This window comes from Scyliorhinus torazame, chromosome 3, assembly GCF_047496885.1.
Source record: "Scyliorhinus torazame isolate Kashiwa2021f chromosome 3, sScyTor2.1, whole genome shotgun sequence".
NCBI lineage: Eukaryota > Metazoa > Chordata > Chondrichthyes > Carcharhiniformes > Scyliorhinidae > Scyliorhinus > Scyliorhinus torazame.
In genome coordinates this window covers 71,962,124-71,979,866 of record NC_092709.1, presented here as the reverse complement: position 1 = coordinate 71,979,866, position 17,743 = coordinate 71,962,124, and the positions used below count along the sequence as shown (strand labels likewise).

General features: G+C 54.2%; 1 long non-coding RNA gene across 1 annotated transcript in view; it reads right to left on the bottom strand.

Moving 5' to 3' along the window:
* The window catches only part of LOC140409505 (uncharacterized), a 78,202-nt gene that overhangs the window by 31,169 nt on the left and 29,290 nt on the right, over window positions 1-17,743 (bottom strand). Inside the window, exon 2 of the long non-coding RNA XR_011940361.1 lies at window positions 4,515-4,594. This is a non-coding gene — a long non-coding RNA (uncharacterized lncRNA). The remainder of the gene's footprint in view (window positions 1-4,514; window positions 4,595-17,743) is intronic.

Genomic DNA, 17,743 nt, shown 5'->3' with positions numbered 1-17,743 from the left:
GTTCCGCGGTGTGGGCGGGAAGCGAGAGTATTTTTCTCTGCCCAGCAGGAATCGCGCGATGCTGCTCTCGTTAATTATGCAGCCAGGGCTTTCCCAAACTCGTTGGCAGAAGGGCAGACAAGAAATGAAGCACCGCGCCATCATACTCGGGCGCCATACTTAAAAGGTGGTCAGACAGCTGCAGACTTATCCCATTCCAAACTGCGGCCGTAGACGCCAAGCAGCACCAGCACCCAGATTCAGCGTTACGTATATCAGAGTACTGTTGAATGCAGAGAAGGACAGGAAGGATGCCTCAACCACCAAGAATGGAAGGAGGAGGCCCACTGGACTTATCAACTCTGCTCGGGAGATAGTCGCTCAGGTGGTGAGTGAGAGCAGTGCACACCAGGGGAAAATAATAAACGATCTCCTCCACGCAGTCAGAGTAAGTGAGCTCTCTACTGCTCAAATTTACCTCAGGAGGGTGGTGTGGAGGGATGGTGTGGAGGTGGTGGGGAGGTGTGGAGGTGGTGGGGAGGTGTGGAGGTGGTGGGGAGGTGTGGAGGTGGTGGGGAGGTGTGGGGGTGGTGAGGTTGTGTGCAGGTGGTGGGGAGGTGTGGAGGTGGTGGGGAGGTGTGGGGGTGGTGGGGAGGTGTGGGGGTGGTGAGGTGGGGAGGTGTTGAGGAGGTGTGGGGGTGGTGGGGAGGTGTGGGAGTGGTGGGGAGGTGTGGAGGTGGTGGGGAGGTGTGGGGGTGGTGGGGAGGTGTGGGGGTGGTGGGGAGGTGTGGAGGTGGTGGGGAGGTGTGGAGGTGGTGGGGAGGTGTGGAGGTGCTGGGGAGGTGTTGGGGTGGTGGGGAGGTGTGGGGGTGGTGGGGAGGTGTGGAGGTGGTGGGGAGGTGTGGAGGTGGTGGGGAGGTGTGGGGGTGGTGGGGAGGTCTGGAGGTGGTGGGGAGGTGTGGGGGTCGTGGGGAGGTGTGGGGGTGGTGGGGAGGTGTGGAGGTGGTGGGGAGGTGTGGAGGTGTGGGGGTGGTGGGGAGGTGTGGAGGTGGTGGGGTGGGGTGGGGGTGGTGGGGAGGTGTGGGGGTGGTGGGGAGGTGTGGAGGTGGTGGGGAGGTGTGGAGGTGGTGGGGAGGTGTGGAGGTGGTGGGAGGTGTGGAGGTGGTGGGGAGGGGTGGTGGGGAGGTGTGGGGGTGGTGGGGAGGTGTGGGGGTGGGGGGTGGGAGGTGTGGAGGTGGTGGGGAGGTGTGGAGGTGGTGGGGTGGTGTGGGGGTGGTGGGGAGGTGTGGAGGTGGTGGGGAGGGGTGGTGGGGAGGTGTGGGGGTGGTGGGAGGTGTGGAGGTGGTGGGGAGGGGTGGTGGGGAGGTGTGGAGGTGGTGGGGAGGTGTGGGGGTGGTGGGGAGGTGTGGGGGTGGTGGGGAGGGGTGGAGGTGGTGGGGAGGTGTGGAGGTGGTGGGAGGTGTGGAGGTGGTGGGGAGGGGTGGTGGGGAGGTGTGGGGGTGGTGGGGAGGTGTGGGGGTGGTGGGGAGGTGTGGGGGTGGTGGGGAGGTGTGGGGGTGGTGGGGAGGTGTGGGGGTGGTGGGGAGGTGTGGGGGTTGTGGGGAGGTGTGGGGGTGGTGGGGAGGTGTGGAGGTGGTGGGGAGGTGTGGAGGTGGTGGGGAGGTGTGGGGGTGGTGGGGAGGTGTGGTGGTGGGGGTGTGTTGGGTTGGGGTGGTGGAGGGGTGGTGTGGAGGTGGTGGGGTGCTGGGGTGGGGGATTGGTGTGTGGTGTGGGTCACCGCAACTCAGCGAGTGCTCACTTGGTTCCTCAATGCCGACCTTCACCTTGGCGACTGCGCACTCTCCCGGCCCGCTGACCAGGTCCAACGACCGCCACTCTGTGGCGGTTACGGACCGCAGGTTTATCGGGCCCCCCCAGTCTTCTCTCTCTCTCTGCGGTTGTGCGCCGCCTTCTCCAGCGGTGGGATGGGAACAGCAAATGCATGTTTGAGGCAGTCAGATGCGGGCAGCACAGTGGGTGGGCAGCTAGTGGCTTGTGTGTGCGGGGCACCTGGCCATACCGGGCATATGGGTGTTGGCATGCGGTGCAGGGTGGGTGTCGAGCAGACTGCCGAAGGGTAGGGTTGTGTCGCCCTCTGGGTTGGGGGAATGGGTGGTACCGGAAGCGTGGGACGAGGGTTGGTGCCAGGGGTGCCAACAGGGATAAGGGTGCCCCCGCCTCTCCTCCACAGCACCAGTACGATCTCGAGTTCCCCATCAGTGAAATGGGATGCCGCTCTTTGGCGTGCCACCTTCTTGGCTGGGGTGAGTGTGTGTGGAGAGTGGGGTGCTTATATGCGGTTGCAGCTTGTCAGCCTCTCGAGTGCCACTCCTGACCGGCGAATTGGATGCTGTTTGGCATTGCAGTTGCACTAGTTCCATGTGGCACCGGATCCTGAATTGCACCACTTTCGGGGTGATAGAACACCATTGATTCAGTCCCGGCATCAGCACTTCGTCTCTGAAATGGAGAATCCAGCCCTTTATATTTGAAGGATTTTGCAAAAACAATCATTTGATAGCACAGAACTTGAATATCGCTGAAAAAGAGACATGTCAAATCTTTTGTCTTGTTCTCAGCAGAACTGTTTGCAAGAATACCAGTACAAGGGAAGACAACAATTCATACTGTATGAGACAAAAGTGCTGACTGGTTGGCAAGTGGGCTTTGATTGGCAGAGTCATTACCCACAGCGAATTGGTCTTTTTGGCAAACTTGCAAATAGGGCTAAGTCATTTGCTCACTATGCAAGCTTGATGCGGAAATAGGGTGCACCAAAGACATCCTGCAGGATAATGACCCTGATCAGATCATTTTGTGCTGTATATCGCACAAACTCATGGACGACACAAGGCTGTCACTTTCAGCCCTGCAAAAATCCCAGTCTACCTCAGAGTACCCTGGAAGGGTCAGATATCTCAAACATTTGAGCAACAGATGAAGCTAACTGTTCCTCGCTGCTACAATGCTGCAGGAACAGGAGTGGTTTTCATCACTAACAGGATGCTGCTGTCAAGTCAAAAAGACGTTCTACCTATCACCTGAACGACCAATGTGGGATATGAATTTCACTGTCAGTGTGATGCTAGGTAGTACGTTGTACATCCCAAAGGCTGGCGGATAATATCAAACAGCATGTCCCAGCCACTGTTTGTGTATCTAAACAGCCCATGCTTGCAAAACGCAAAACACAGTGTCCAACATTAGATGTGATCCGCGTTTGGACAATATTTGCTAAATAATCATCAGTGTGTCAAGAATTATACTAACAACCTATTTAAGATTGTCAGTCTGGCTTACAGCATGGCACATTTGTGTGTAATGGAAGCTACACATATTAATACACAGGGCTATTTTCTTTGCAGACAGGAAGAACATGTACACGCATTGCACCTGTTTCAGCTAACAAAATAATAATAATAATAAGTGATAGCTATTCATTGCCAGGGCATTAACAAATCAGATTTGATTTGATTTTGTTTGACTTTATTCAGCAATACTCAAATTTTAAAAGTACTCCGGATTTAATTTGCTCTTTGTATTAAAAGTACAAAATGTACTAAGTCTGTGACTGTCTGCCACCTTAATTAATCTGAAGATCCCATGGCAATGTTCCCAGCTCTTAGCCTCTATTAATCCACTGCCAGTGGTGTTAAATGCAACTTTCTACTGAAAAGCGGCACCAACGTCTGTCGTCTTATCCTTAGGCGAATTATGCAACTTCTGTGAATTCATCTTTCTCGTGCTGATGCTAGCTTTCCTAAAGACAGAGCTGGTCTTTCCAAATTCTTTTTCCTCATCCTTTAACCTCAATGATGATACTGGAGCATTTCTTCATTGCTTCATTTTATTGACCATTATAACGAATATTAATCCTTATCAGTTATCACAATCAGTGTATGATGCAGCGGAGAAGGGGGTCAGTTGGCCCATCGTGCCTGGGTCATGCTCTTTGTACAAGTTTTCGGCTGCCCCACGCATTTCTCATCATTTCCCTACCAAAATATTTATCCAGTTTCCATTCAAACATTACCATCAAAGCTGCTTCTGTCACTCATTAAGGCAGTGCATTCCAGATCACAACAATTCATTGCAAAAAAACATGCTTCCTCATTTTACTTCTGCTGCTTTTGCCAATTGTCATAAATTAGTGTCCTCTGAGTACTGTGCCTTTTGCAACTGCAAGCAGTTTCTCCATAGTTGCTGTGTTAAAACAATGCATGATTTTGAATATTCTATCAAATCTCTTAGTAATGTTCCCTGCTCTGTGGCGAAATGGGCCAGCTACTCATGTCTCTCCACTAAACTGAAGCTCCCCCATCTGTTAGTATTTTAGCAAATCTCGTCTGCACCTTTTCTAGGACTCAACATCTTGCGTTTCTGATAATGTAGCCAGACATCCAGCCAATAGGCTTTTTTAACCAACTTCTTAACTTGTCCTCTCACTGTACAACCCATGTTTCTGTCCCTGCCCTCCTTTATTTAGTTTAAATTACCTCTTATCGAGACAAGGATTGCCATTTTCACCATTGTCGTTTCTCCAGTGATCTTTACGGACCTTTAGAACTCTTGATGGCTGGAATGAGGGATGGACAGTAAGTTCCTTACCATGATTTTCATCATCCTGATCAAAATTGGCTTCCGATTAATTTTTTTTTCATTCTGATGCACTAATTGTAGGGTAATGGGTTAACGTCAAGCGCACTTGATACTGATGTAACAATGATGCAATGTTTCATGACTAAGAGACTAGCATATGGTGGAAAGCAGAAGTACAACTTTGTGAGAAGTATATAGATCTGTAAATAAACAAGAATGCTTTTTATAAATAACAGGCTATGGTAGCATCCTTAGGATAACAAGCAAACGCTAAAGAAACCCTATTTAGACACCAAATCCAAGACGAAACATGGTGGCAACTCATGGGGCGAAATTCTCCGCCGATCGGCGCAAAGTCCGCCGATCGGCGCAAAAAACGGCGCAAATCCGACTTGCGTCACGCCGGAAAAATGGGTCAAAAGTCTCCGGCCCGAAATGGGCTAGCAGCGACGAGACGGGATCCGCGCTTGCTCACGTGGTTCACGTCATACACGCCGCACGGCGTGACGGCTCATAAGGCCGCGCTGCTCCCCCCCACCCGACCGGAACACCCGACCGGAACACCTGACTGGATGGCTGGCCGTCGCTCAGCCCCGAGGTTCCAGTCACGGGATGCGGAGGCGCTCCTGGACGCAGTGGAGCAGAGGAGGGACGCCCTGTATCCCGGGCACGGCCGCAGAGTTGCCCCACGCCACAGCCGGCGTCTGTGGAGGGAGGTGGCAGAGGCCGTCACCGCTGTGGCACTGACACCACGGACAGGCACCCAGTGCCACAAGAAGGTGAACGGCCTCGTCAGACCAGACATGGTGAGCCTCCCCATATCCCCCCTCCCCCATATCCCCCATATCCCCCTCCCCATATCCCCCCTCCCCCATAACCCCCTCCCCATATCCCCCTCCCCATATCACCCATATCCCCCTCCCCATATCCCCCCTCCCCCATATCCTCCCCGCCCCAATATCCCCCTCCCCATATCCCCCCTCCCCCATATCCCCCCTCCCCAATATCCCCCTCCCCATATCCCCCCTCCCCATATCCCCCTCCCCCATAACCCCCTCCCCCATATCCCCCCTCCCCCATACCCCCCTCCCCCATATCCCCCTCCCCATATCCCCCCTCCCCCATATCCCCCTCCCCCATATCCCCCCTCCCCTATATCCCCCCTCCCCCATATCCCCCCTCCCCCATAGCCCCCTCCCCCATATCCCCATATCCCCCCTCCCCCATATCCCCCCTCCCCCATATCCCCAAGTGAATCCAGCCCTAACCTTAACCTCTGCAATGCACGCGCAACTGATGGCGTGCATTCATATACCTGCCTAACACTGTTGCCTTTTACCCCTGCCACCACCCCCCCCCACCCCCCCCCCCCACCCACCCCCGCTACAGGAGAAGCGCGCACACAACAATAGGGAGCATGTGAGGACTGGAGGAGGCCCCGCTGATGAGAGGCCACTGACCGAACACGAGGAAAGGGCCCTGGAACTGGCTGGCGGACCTGACGACCGGGAGGTTGCTGATGCAGAGGTCGGGGGCGTACCAGCAAGTGAGCCACCGACAGCCCGTCCCCATATCCCCCCTCCCCCATATACCCACTCCCCATATCACCTGATCACTGCCTGCGTGTCTAACCATGCATGCTTCATTGTGTATCGCAGGACCAAACGTCCAGGCACCCATCCCCACAGATGCAGACCGCCTACAGGATGCCCCTCGGATGCCACGGGAGACGGAGAGACCCGGACCCTCCGGCATGCGACGCCCGCAGGATGCCCCTCGCACATCACGGGAGACAGAGAGACCTGGAGCAACAGGGAGACGACACCCGCGTCACGTTAGGGAGCGACCACCCAGCGACGAGGGGGGCAGCCACAGGCCCCCGTCACATCCGAGCCAGGACACCACTCCCCAGGACACCACTCCCCAGGACACCACTACCCAGGACACCCCTACCCGGGACAGCACTACCCAGGAAGACGAAATACCGGACAGTGACTCAGAGTGGATGGGTGGAGACGAACCCCCACCCCAAAGTGCCATGGACTCACAGTGGGACGAAGAGCATGACACAACGCCACTGCTGTCACCAACACCCTCCACCATCGCAGAAACACTCACCTCGGTTGGGCACTTTAGTGATGAGGCGTCTGGTACACTCACTGGTGCGCACAACACAGCCGTCCCGGTACAGCAGGTGGAGGTAGGAGCAGCAGAGGGACCGGGCGGTCGGAGGGCAGCCCAGCGCAAGCGAACATCTGCCGCCCAGATGGATCCCGGGTTCCTGGAGTTTCCACACCCGCACTTAGATCCGATGCAACCACCGACCCGGAGACGAGCGAAGAGGGTGACGGTCGGCTTGCGGCGGCTGCAGTCGCAGGTGGAGGAGTCCACCCGCGTCCAGGAGCTGGGAGTGGTGCCGGTCATGCGTGCCACCCAGGCCGACACCGCACGGGTGGCGTCCGCGGTGGAGGCAATGGGTGCGACGGTGTCAGACATGGGGAACGGTTTGCGAGGCCTGGGGCTTTCCGTGCAGGCGGCGTCTGTGGCCCAGGACATGGCTACCCTCTCACAGGAGGCCATAAGCCAGTGCCAGCGCCAGATGGCAGAGGCGCTCAACGCCATAGCCCAGTCTCAGCAGGCCATGGCCCAGTCTCAGCAGGCCATGGCCCAGTCTCTGCAGGCCATGGCCCAGTCTCAGCAGGCCATCGCTGAGGGCATCGCCGCCATTGCCCATGTGCGAGCCGGCGTCGCACTGTCACAGACAGGGTTTGCCAACCCCCTGGGCTCCATGGCTGCAAACCTGCAGACCCCTGTCGATACCAGCACGGGCCTCCAGGACTGGCAGCGCCAGATGTCGGGGGGGCCAGTACATTCGCATCCCCCACCCATGTAGAGGCCCGGTCTGCCCTGGTCTGCCCTGACCATTGCCCCATCCCCCTCATCTGGGGAGGACTGCGCCTCTTCCTGATGCTCCTCCACTCTGCCGTCCTCTGCCTGTGGCACATCGCCCCTCTGCTGGGCTATATTGTGCAGGACGCAACACACCACAATGATGCGGCCGACCCTATCTGACCGATACTGGAGGACGCCCCCTGAGAGGTCCAGGCACCTGAAACGCATTTTGAGCATGCCAAAGCACCTCTCCATCACTCCGCTTGTCGTTACATGGGCATCATTGAAGCGGTTCTCTGCCTCATTGCGTGGACTCCGTATAGGTGTCATCAGCCACGATCGTAATGGGTAGCCCCTGTCGCCCAGCAACCAGCCTCTCAGCCGGGGATGGCGACCCTCGTACATGACGGGGATGTATGACCGCGACAACACGTATGAGTCGTATACACTGCCTGGGTAACGGGCGCAGACGTGCAGGATCATCATGCGGTGGTCGCAGGCCGCCTGTATGTTCATCGAATAGGTCCCCTTCCTATTGGTGAACACGGCCCTGTTATCTGCAGGTGGCCGCACGGCGACGTGCATCCCATCGATCGCGCCCTGGACCATGGGGATCCCGGCCACGGCAGAGAAGCCCACGGCCCGGGCATCTTGGCTGGCCCGGTCCACAGGGAAGCGGATGTAGCGGTGCGCCATGGCATATAGGGCATCTGTCACTGCCCGGATGCACCGATGCACCGATGTCTGCGATATGCCGGACAGGTCCCCACTCGGTGCCTGGAATGACCCCGTTGCATAAAAGTTCAGGGCCACCGTAACCTTGACGGACACGGGGAGAGGGTGTCCCCCGCCAGTGCCATGCGGTGACAGGTGTGCCAGCAGGTGGCAGATGTGTGCCACGGTTTCCCGCTTCATCCGGAGTCTCCTCCTGCATTCCCGGTCCGTGAGGTCCTGGTATGACTGCCGGGGCCGGTACACACGGGGCGCCCTCGGGTGCCTCCGTTGCCGTGGGGCCGCGACGTCCTCCTCCCCCTCCTCGTCCTGTCGGTCAGGTGTCCCTCCAGCCTGGGCGGCTGCCGCCTGCCTCTCTGCAGTAGCCTGCGCCGCCTCTCTGGCACGCTCCTCCTCCTCATCCAGGGCAACATGGACATTAGCGGCTGCCGCCACGGCGGCCAACATCGCTGGATGATCGGAAAACATGACGGCCTGGTTGGGGGGGACGGGGGGGGGGGAACGACGACATGTCATCATTGCCCATATCCCCTCCTTCCCCCCAGCCAGGTGGCATGGACCGCATGGGTCCAACTGTTGGAGGCTGGCACCTGGCCAGGTGGACCAACTCACTTGCCCTCACATCCCCTCCCCGGCACGGACCCCCCAACCCCCTAGCCGGCACGGACCCCCCCATCCTCCTCCCCGGCACGGACCCCATCCCCCTCCCCGGCACGGACCCCCCCCCTCCATCCTCCTCCCCGGCACGGACCCCAACCTCCTCCCCGGCACGGACCCCATCCCCCTCCCCTGCACGGACCCCAACCTCCTCTCCGGCACGGACCCACCCATCCTCCTCCCCGGCACGGACCCCATCCCCCTCCCCGGCACGGACCCCATCCCCCTCCCCGGCACGGACCCCAACCTCCTTCCCGGCACGGACCCCCCCATCCCCCTCCCCGGCACGGACCCCCCCCCCCCATCCTCCTCCCCGGCATGGACCCCCACATCCTCCTCCCCGGCACGGACCCCCCCATCCTCCTCCCCAGCACGGACCGCCCCATCCTCCTCCCCGGCACGGACCCCATCCCCCTCCCCGGCACGGACCCCAACCTCCTCCCCGGCACGGACCCCCCCATCCTCCTCCCCGGCACGGACCCCCCCATCCCCCTCCCCGGCACGGACCCCCCCCCATCCTCCTCCCCGGCACGGACACCCCCATCCTCCTCCCAGGCACGGGCCCCCCCCATTCGCCTCCCCGGCACGGACCCCCCCCCCTCCTCCTCCCCGGCACGGACCCCCCCATCCTCCTCCCCGGCACGGACCCCCCCATCCCCCTCTCCGGCACGGACCCCCCCCCCATCCTCCTCCCCGGCATGGACCCCCCCATCCTCCTCCCCGGCACGGACCCCATCCCCCTCCCCGGCACGGACCCCCCCCCTCCTCCTCCCCGGCACGGACCCCCCCATCCTCCTCCCCGGCACGGACCCCCCCATCCCCCTCCCTGGCACGGACCCCCCCCCATCCTCCTCCCCGGCACGGACCCCCCCATCCTCCTCCCCGGCATGGACCCCATCCCCCTCCCCGGCACAGACCCCCCCCCCCATCCTCCTCCCCGGCACGGATCCCCCCATCCTCCTACTCGGCACGGACCCCCCCCCCCATCCTCCTCCCCGGCACGGACCCCCCTCCCGGCACTCCCCCGGAGCCCAGCCCACTCTAACCACCCCCCCCCCCCCCCCCCGCCGCACACACACAACCCGAGACACACCTCTCCCCACACATTCAGTCTGCGGCCACGCCATCGCCTGCCCAGCGGCCAACCCCCCAGGCCGTCACTCACCTCCACGCTGGTCGGCGTGAGCCTGGAGCACAGGGTCACGCCGATGAAAAGGAGGTTTGATTTACGTCGACGTGAACGGTCATCACGTCGACGGTACTTCGGCCCATCCGAAAGGGAGAATATCGGCAGGCCCAAAATCGGCTGCCTTGCGCAGACCCGTGCCATTCTCCAACGTCATCGATGCCATTAACGCCCCGCCGACTTTTCTCCCTTCGGAGACTTCGGCAACCGGCGGGGGTGGGATTCATGGCGGCCAACGGCCATTCTCCGACCCGCTGGGGGGTCGGAGAATGACACCCATGGTCTCTGCTGATTGCTCATGTGCACCATCCCAAACACGGTGACAAGGGGTAGCCGATAAAGCACAGAAAAACTGCAAGACAGGATTGCGGAGCTGAAAGGCCTACAAATCATTGGAAAAGGACAAGAAGAAGAAAGATTGAAGTCTCACCCTGGAAATTAGCATCATGGGTGCTCCAGGTGCAAGCATACACACAGACCCAGAGAACAGACAGCAGTGAGTACAGATCCCAATCTATAAGCCAAACTGCTGAAGCTGCAACACATCCAGAGTGGAGGGTAAGCCTGGAGTCTCCATTGACACTCCGAAGGTGCTGAAACGTGGACCAGAGAAGTGTTTTTGACAAGATGAAAAAGCTCCTAATTTCACAAGAGAATTTCCCGTGCACCATGAACCAGAGTAGCCAAGAATTGTAGCAGCAGACACATCACCCAGGGGCTTGGGTACAGTATTTTTCCAAGTTCAAAAAGATGGACAAAGTAGATCAGTTTATTATGCACTTGAAACTGGTGTAACAATGATGCAATGTCACATGACTAAGAGACTGGGATATGGTGGGAAGCAGAAGGACAACCTTGTGTAAAGTGTTGAGATGTATAGAGATCTGTAAAAATACACAAGGATGAGTATTACAAATAACAATCTATGATAACATTTTCAGGGTAACATAAACCCCATCTAGACCCCAAGCCCAAGAAACACTTATGTCTTTCAAAGGTTGGAGCCCTCCCCTTTGGTAAGCTTGCTGCCTCAGTTAGGTGTTGTACCAGCAGCTGCCACCACCACTCCCCCCTAACCGTCATACCAGTGAGACGAGCATTCAATAGAGTGGCCAGCCTCTGATTGACTGATATCTCTCAGTCCTCCCCTCTCTTCAGCTAGCGGCTGGTTACCTCTATTAAATCCAGCCCCATGCCTCTACATGCCCGCATGTCCGCACCTCCATCCAGAACCCTCCGTCCTACTCTCATTCTACCTGAGCTCCTGCTCTAGTCTGGCTTACATGTGGCTCCAGTCTCATTCTGGGGGCTTGATTGTTAATACCAGTGTTCAAAAGCAATCACAGAATGTCACAACAAAAAAACACTTTCCTTTACATTGCGTCTTTCACCACAACAGGAAGGTGTGCTAAAAGCCCTTGTCTGAAACAAAGAATCATTTTCCTTTTACTTATGATTTTTACTCCTTCCACCCCTCTGTGCTTGACTGTCTTGTGTGTGTGTAGATGTGGGGGCACGTTAAAGTGGGGATTAGGAGTTAGCTGATTTATCTTTTTGTATTTGCTGCATATTTCATGTTCTTGTTATAAGTAAACAGTAACTATGTTTACATTTACAAACCTGGTGACTGCCATTATTAGGCAGCCACAGGGCAAAGACTTTGGGTATTTTCCGAAGAATTATAGGTTAATTCACTTGTGTTGTGTCTCCGGGTCAAGTGGGGCTGGAGTTGACCGCCCCCTAGCCCAGGGTGTTGCAACACTGTATAGCCTGTATAGCCTGTAGCAATAGCTGTACCTTCAGCATGGTGACATTGGACAACATGCAGCAGACCATGTTGAATCTTGACTTGCATTTTACTGAGTGTTGCAGGACTCTTCCAAGGCAGCCCAGAGAAGCATCTGTTCTATCACCGTTCATGTGGCAACCTGACCTTGATTATATGCATGCTATTTGCATGTCTGTTGGCTGTCATGAGTTATGTGATCAGTGGATAACCATAGTAATCCAGTAGCCACTCTCTAGTTTTTCATAATTGCTCAAATGCTGATGGTATTGTGGACCATCATAAAATAAAGGCATCATGCCTGCTGCCAGGATACCAGGAAGTGACCTGCATGGACACATAGCAGTTGGGCATTGAGGGAGTGGACTCCCTTCCAGCTACAGTACATCTCAGAGTTGACAAGCGGTGCATGCAAAGCGACGTGCATGTAGCCATTGGCACCATCCAACATGGAAAATCCTGCAATAATCACAAAGTGCATGCTCACTCTGCCTGTTATCTCAAGCAAGTGGGAATGAAATGCATGCAGTACTTTTGGGATAAAGGGCATTATCATAGAATCATAGAATTTACAGTGCAGAAGGAGGCCATTCGGCCCATCGAGTCTGCACCGGCCCTTGGAAAGAGCGCACCCACCTCCACACCTCCACCCTATCTCCGTAACCCCACATTACTTTTGTTCTGGACACTAAGGGCAATTTAGCATGGCCAATCCACCTAATTTCACATCTTTGGACTGTGGGGAGGAAACCGGAGCACCCGGAGGTAACCCACGCACACACGGGGAGAACGTACAGACTCCGCACAGACAGTGACCCAAGTCAGGAATCGAACCTGGGACACTGGAGCTGTGAAGCAACTGTGCTAACCACTGTGTTACTGTGCCACCATTGAGCAACAGTAGATGACAAGCTGGGAGTTTCAGCGAATATCACCTGCTCCAGGCTGGAAAGAGTCATATGTATAAAATTACATGGGCCCTGTCACCTTCACATACACTGGAAATGCTATCATCTCCCTGCTCAGAGGATACTGTTGTGGATGCAGGAGGCAGCAGATTATACAGAGGACCTACTCACTACAGCTCAAATATCCGGCACACTGCACCTCACTGAGCATGAGATGTAAAGTTGCTCCGAGCACTGCATGCGATGGGTTCGCAGCAGAGGGCTTCTCCTCCTCTTCCCCCTTCCAGAAGCTTTTTCTGTTCACTTTTCACTACAAATATTTCCCCTGAGATGGTTTCATTCAAAATGGGGTGCAAACTCCTGCATCCATGTCTGGGAGCTAACGATTTTGTGCAGATTCCTATCAGGGTGTAGTCCTTTGACTATATTGATTGCTGCTAGAACTGGTAGAAATCAATCAGCAATCGATTTGATAATAGTTGATGATCTTTTTAAATAGAACTGGTGGGGCTTCATTCCTGTGCTGAATATATGTTCTGCTGGAAAGTAAGATCATAAGAACATTGAACCAGAAGTAGTCCAATTAACCCATCGTGCTTTCTCCACCATTCAACGCAATCATGGCTGCTCGTTCATTTCAATGCCTTTTGCATCCATTATATGCCGGGTCGGAGAATCGCCGGGGGCTGGCGTGAATCCCGCCCCTGCCGGTTGCCGAAGTCTCCGGCACCTGAGATTCGGCGGGGGCGGGAATCGCGCCGCGCCGGTTGGCGGGCCCCCCCGCTCGATTCTCCGGCCCGGATGGGCCGAAGTCCCGCCGATAAATTGCCTGTCCCGCCGGCGTAAATTAAATCACCTACCTTACCGGCGGGACAAGGCGGCGTGTGCGGGCTCCGGGGTCCTGGGGGGGGCGCGGGGCGATCTGACCCCGGGGGGTGCCCCCACGGTGGCCTGGCCCGCGATCGGTGCCCACCGATCCGCGGGCGGGCCTGTGCCATGGGGGCACTCTTTCCCTTCCGCCTCCACCACGGTCTCCACCATGGCGGAGGTGGAAGAGACTCCCTCCACTGCGCATGCGTGGGAAACTGTCAGCGGCCGCTGACGCTCCCGCGCATGTGCCGCCCGGAGATGTCATTTCCGCGCCAGCTGGCGGGGCACCAAAGGCCGTTTCCGCTAGCTGGCGGGGCGGAAATTCCTCCGGCGTCGGCCTAGCCCCTCAATGTTGGGGCTCGGCCCCCAAAGATGCGGAGCATTCCGCACCTTTGGGGCGGCGCGATGCCCGTCTGATTGGCGCCGTTTTGGGCGTTTCCGGAGAATTTCGCCCAATGACTGAGCTTCCACAGCCTTCTGGGGTAGAGAATTCCAAAGATTGACAACCTTCTCTGTAAAGAAATTTCTCCTCATCTCAGTCCTAAGTGGCTTCCCACTAATTGTGAATCTGTGTGCCCTGCTTCTAGACTCTCCAACTAGGGGAAACAACTTACTTGCATTTACCCTGTCTATCCCTTTAAATATTTTGTAGGTTTCAATGAGATAAACCTCCCATCCTTCAAAACTCTCGAGAATACAGGCCCAATTTGCTCGATCGCTATTTATAAGACAGTCCTGCCATTCCTGGAACAAGTCTGGTAAACATTCGTGGCACACCCTTTGTACCATAATATCCTTTCTGAGGTAAGGGGACACCACCTCTTCGTTTACACCCTCCCCTGTATCACCTGAAGATCCTATACCCCAGAATATTGAGTTGCCAGTCCTGCCCCTCCCTCAGCCCCGTCTATGTGATGGCAATCACAATTCCAAGTGAAACCCACACTCTTAACTCATCAGTCTTAGCTATAATACTCCTATCATTGAAGTAGAGTCCATCCAGCCTTGCCTTATTCCCTTGCAGCTCAACATGAATGAACTTCCTTTCTCTTGGCTCCTTTACTGTGTTATGCTGTGTCCCGATTGTACTGATGCTCTTTGTCGTCTCCCCCTGCTGAACTAGTTTGAACTCCTTCCAACAGCACTAGAAAACCCACCTGCAAGGATGTTGGTCCCATTCTGGTTCATGTGCACTAATTTCTTTCCATTCCTTACTCTCCCTAGCCCCTTGGATCATTACTTTAGGAGAGTATGTTATAGCTGGAGCATTGAGGGTCAAAATTACATCACTGCCATCAAATCAGGATTAAATGTGGATTGACACCACTCTCTGTCGATTCTGCCCTATGCTTCCTGCAAGCGAACTGAAGTCCTTCCCCCAGTTATCAATTAGCAGAAGTATGTCCAGGCACCATTCTGGAGACTAAACAGCACCCACAGGGCTGGTAAATCCATGCTAAAAGAGTTGAAACATCTTTTCTTTTTGCTATGGAGCAACCACTTGACTCTGTGGGTTGTTGCAAGTTGGCGGGTATGTGGAAGAGTGATGCTTGCCAGGACATGGAGCCAAGGAGTGGTGTTGAGCATAGTGTTCTAGCAATGAAATGCATGGCAGCATTCAGCTGGGTGTCAACTCCGTGTGTGTTGTTTTAATGCATTTTTACAGCATTTGGGCTTCATTGGCTAGGCTATCATTTGTTACCTATCCCTAATTGCCCTTGAGAAGGTGGTCAGTTGCCTTTTTGAACAGCTGCAGTCCCTGTGGTGTGGGTACACCCACTGTGCTTTTAGAGTGTTTTGACCCAGTGACAGTGAAGGAACGGTGATCTATTTCCAAGCCAGGTGTTCCCATGTACCTGATGCTCTTGACTTCCAGATGGTTGTGGGTTTGGAATGTGCTGCCTAAGGATCCTTGGTGAGCTCCAGCAGTACATCTTGTAGATGGTACACACTGATGATACTGTGTGTCAGTGGTGGAGGGAGAGAATGTTTATGTCAGAGGTGCCAATCAAGCAGGCTGCTTTGTCCTGGACATTGAGCTTCTTGAGTGTTGTTGAAACTGCATTTATCCAGACAAGTGGGAAGTGAATGAGAGTAGACAGATGGGGCCGTAATCGGCCAGGTTGGATTTGTCCTGCTTTTTGTGCATAGGACATATGTGAACAATTTTCCACATTGCCAGGTAGATGCCAATACTGTAGCTGAACTAGAACAGCTTGGCTAGCGGTGCGGCAAGTTCTGGAGCACAAGTATTCAGTCCGATTGCCAGAATAATGTCAGGGCCTTTGCAGTATCCAATGCCGACAGCCATTTCTTGATGTCACGTGGAGTGAATCGAATTGGCTGAAGATTGGCATCTGTGGTACTGGGAACCTCTTGAGGAGATCGAGATGGATCATCCACTCGGCACTTCTGGCTGAGGATTGTTGTGAATGCTTCAGCCTCATCTTTTGTACATCTGTGCTGGGCTCCTCCATCACTGAGGAGGGGGAGATTTGTGAAGCCTCCTCCTCCAGTGAGTTGTTTAATTGTTTAATTGTCCACCACCATTCACAACTAGATGTGGCAGGACTACAGAGCTTAGGCCTGATGCATTCATTGTGGAATCGCTTCGCTCTGTCAATCATTTGCTGCTTATGTTGTTTGGCACACAAGTAGTCCTGTGTTGTAGCTTCACTAGGTTAACAACTCATTTTTCATTCCGCCTGGTGCTGCTCCTGGATTGCCCTCCTGGATTGAACCAGGGTTGATTCCCTGGATTGGTGTGATGATCTTGATCAAACAGGGGCGCAGTATTTCACAATTGATTATGAGAGTACGAGTGTTGAGGTCCGGAGGGTGATGGTAACAGAACCCCAGGTGGAGCCAACTAATTTGTTTTTTCTGGACTTGACTTTGGCTGCAGTCGGTGGCATGGGGCACAGTGGTTAGCACAGTGGTTAATACTGCTGCTTCACAGGGCCACATACCCGGTTCAATTCTGGCCTTGGGGGTCATTGCCTGTGAGGAGTTTGTATGCCATTCAGTTACCTGAATGTGTGAAAACAACAGTAGATAAAAATGTCTTCCAGTTACCAAGAAGCAATTACATTAGCATCTCACAATGCATATCATCCAATTGCATTTACAATGTCATGAGTCCACTGATAATGTGAGATGAAAAAGGCTTTGGGTATAATGTAGTTATATAAATGGAGATAAATATAATGTCACACAAATGTTGTAAGCGGCAGAAGTTTCATTGCTCCCTTTATGAATATTCAGATTGTTTAAGATGTACAAAACATTAACATGTTTGTGTCAATTTAGTAAGATCAAGCATGACTCTTAAATTCCAAGTGTATTTTCTCTGCGTGAAAAACCTGTGTTAATTTCCTGGTGAGATGAACTATCAACCGAATAATTGACACACAAAAACATGGAAAACATGGAAAACAGTACCCTCATGGCTTGGCACTGATTATCCGTCGAACCGCCATAGCACATGGAAGTTTATGTCAAAACATAAAATATCGCTTTTACAGGATTTAAATAAATCCAAGACAGACTTGCAGAGAAATTGTCAAAAAGGCTGCCCTACAAGGGCACAAAAACCAAGAGAATCAAGTATTTACAGCGAAAGCAATGACCATGTTTCAGAATTCTTGCATCTTTTAACTCGCATGCGAGAACGATTCCAAATGTTTTGCTTTATTTTAAAGTGATCTCTGCCCTGCAGGAAGCCTTTGTAGCTAACAAAGTATCTCCATATAATATTTTGCCTTAATAAGGTTTATTCAGCAAGTTTCCCTGTTCACAACAGTTTATGTGAAATTGATATTGAACTCATTCAGTTTAAAACAGGACTTTTGAAATTTGTGCTTTGTGCAAAAAAGTGTTGAGTTGCAGGCCAATAATTTTAGAAACGTCATTTAATTCCAAGTCTAAAAAACTCTCAATACACATCGCTTAAAACACAATGTAGATTCTCCGCAATGAAGTTGCTGGCCGTTATTCACATTGCCATGTTTTTTTCAATAGTCTGGAGCAAAGACACATTTTCTTTGTATTTTAGTGCAATCTATATGTTGAATTGTACTTTAACTTTAGAAACAC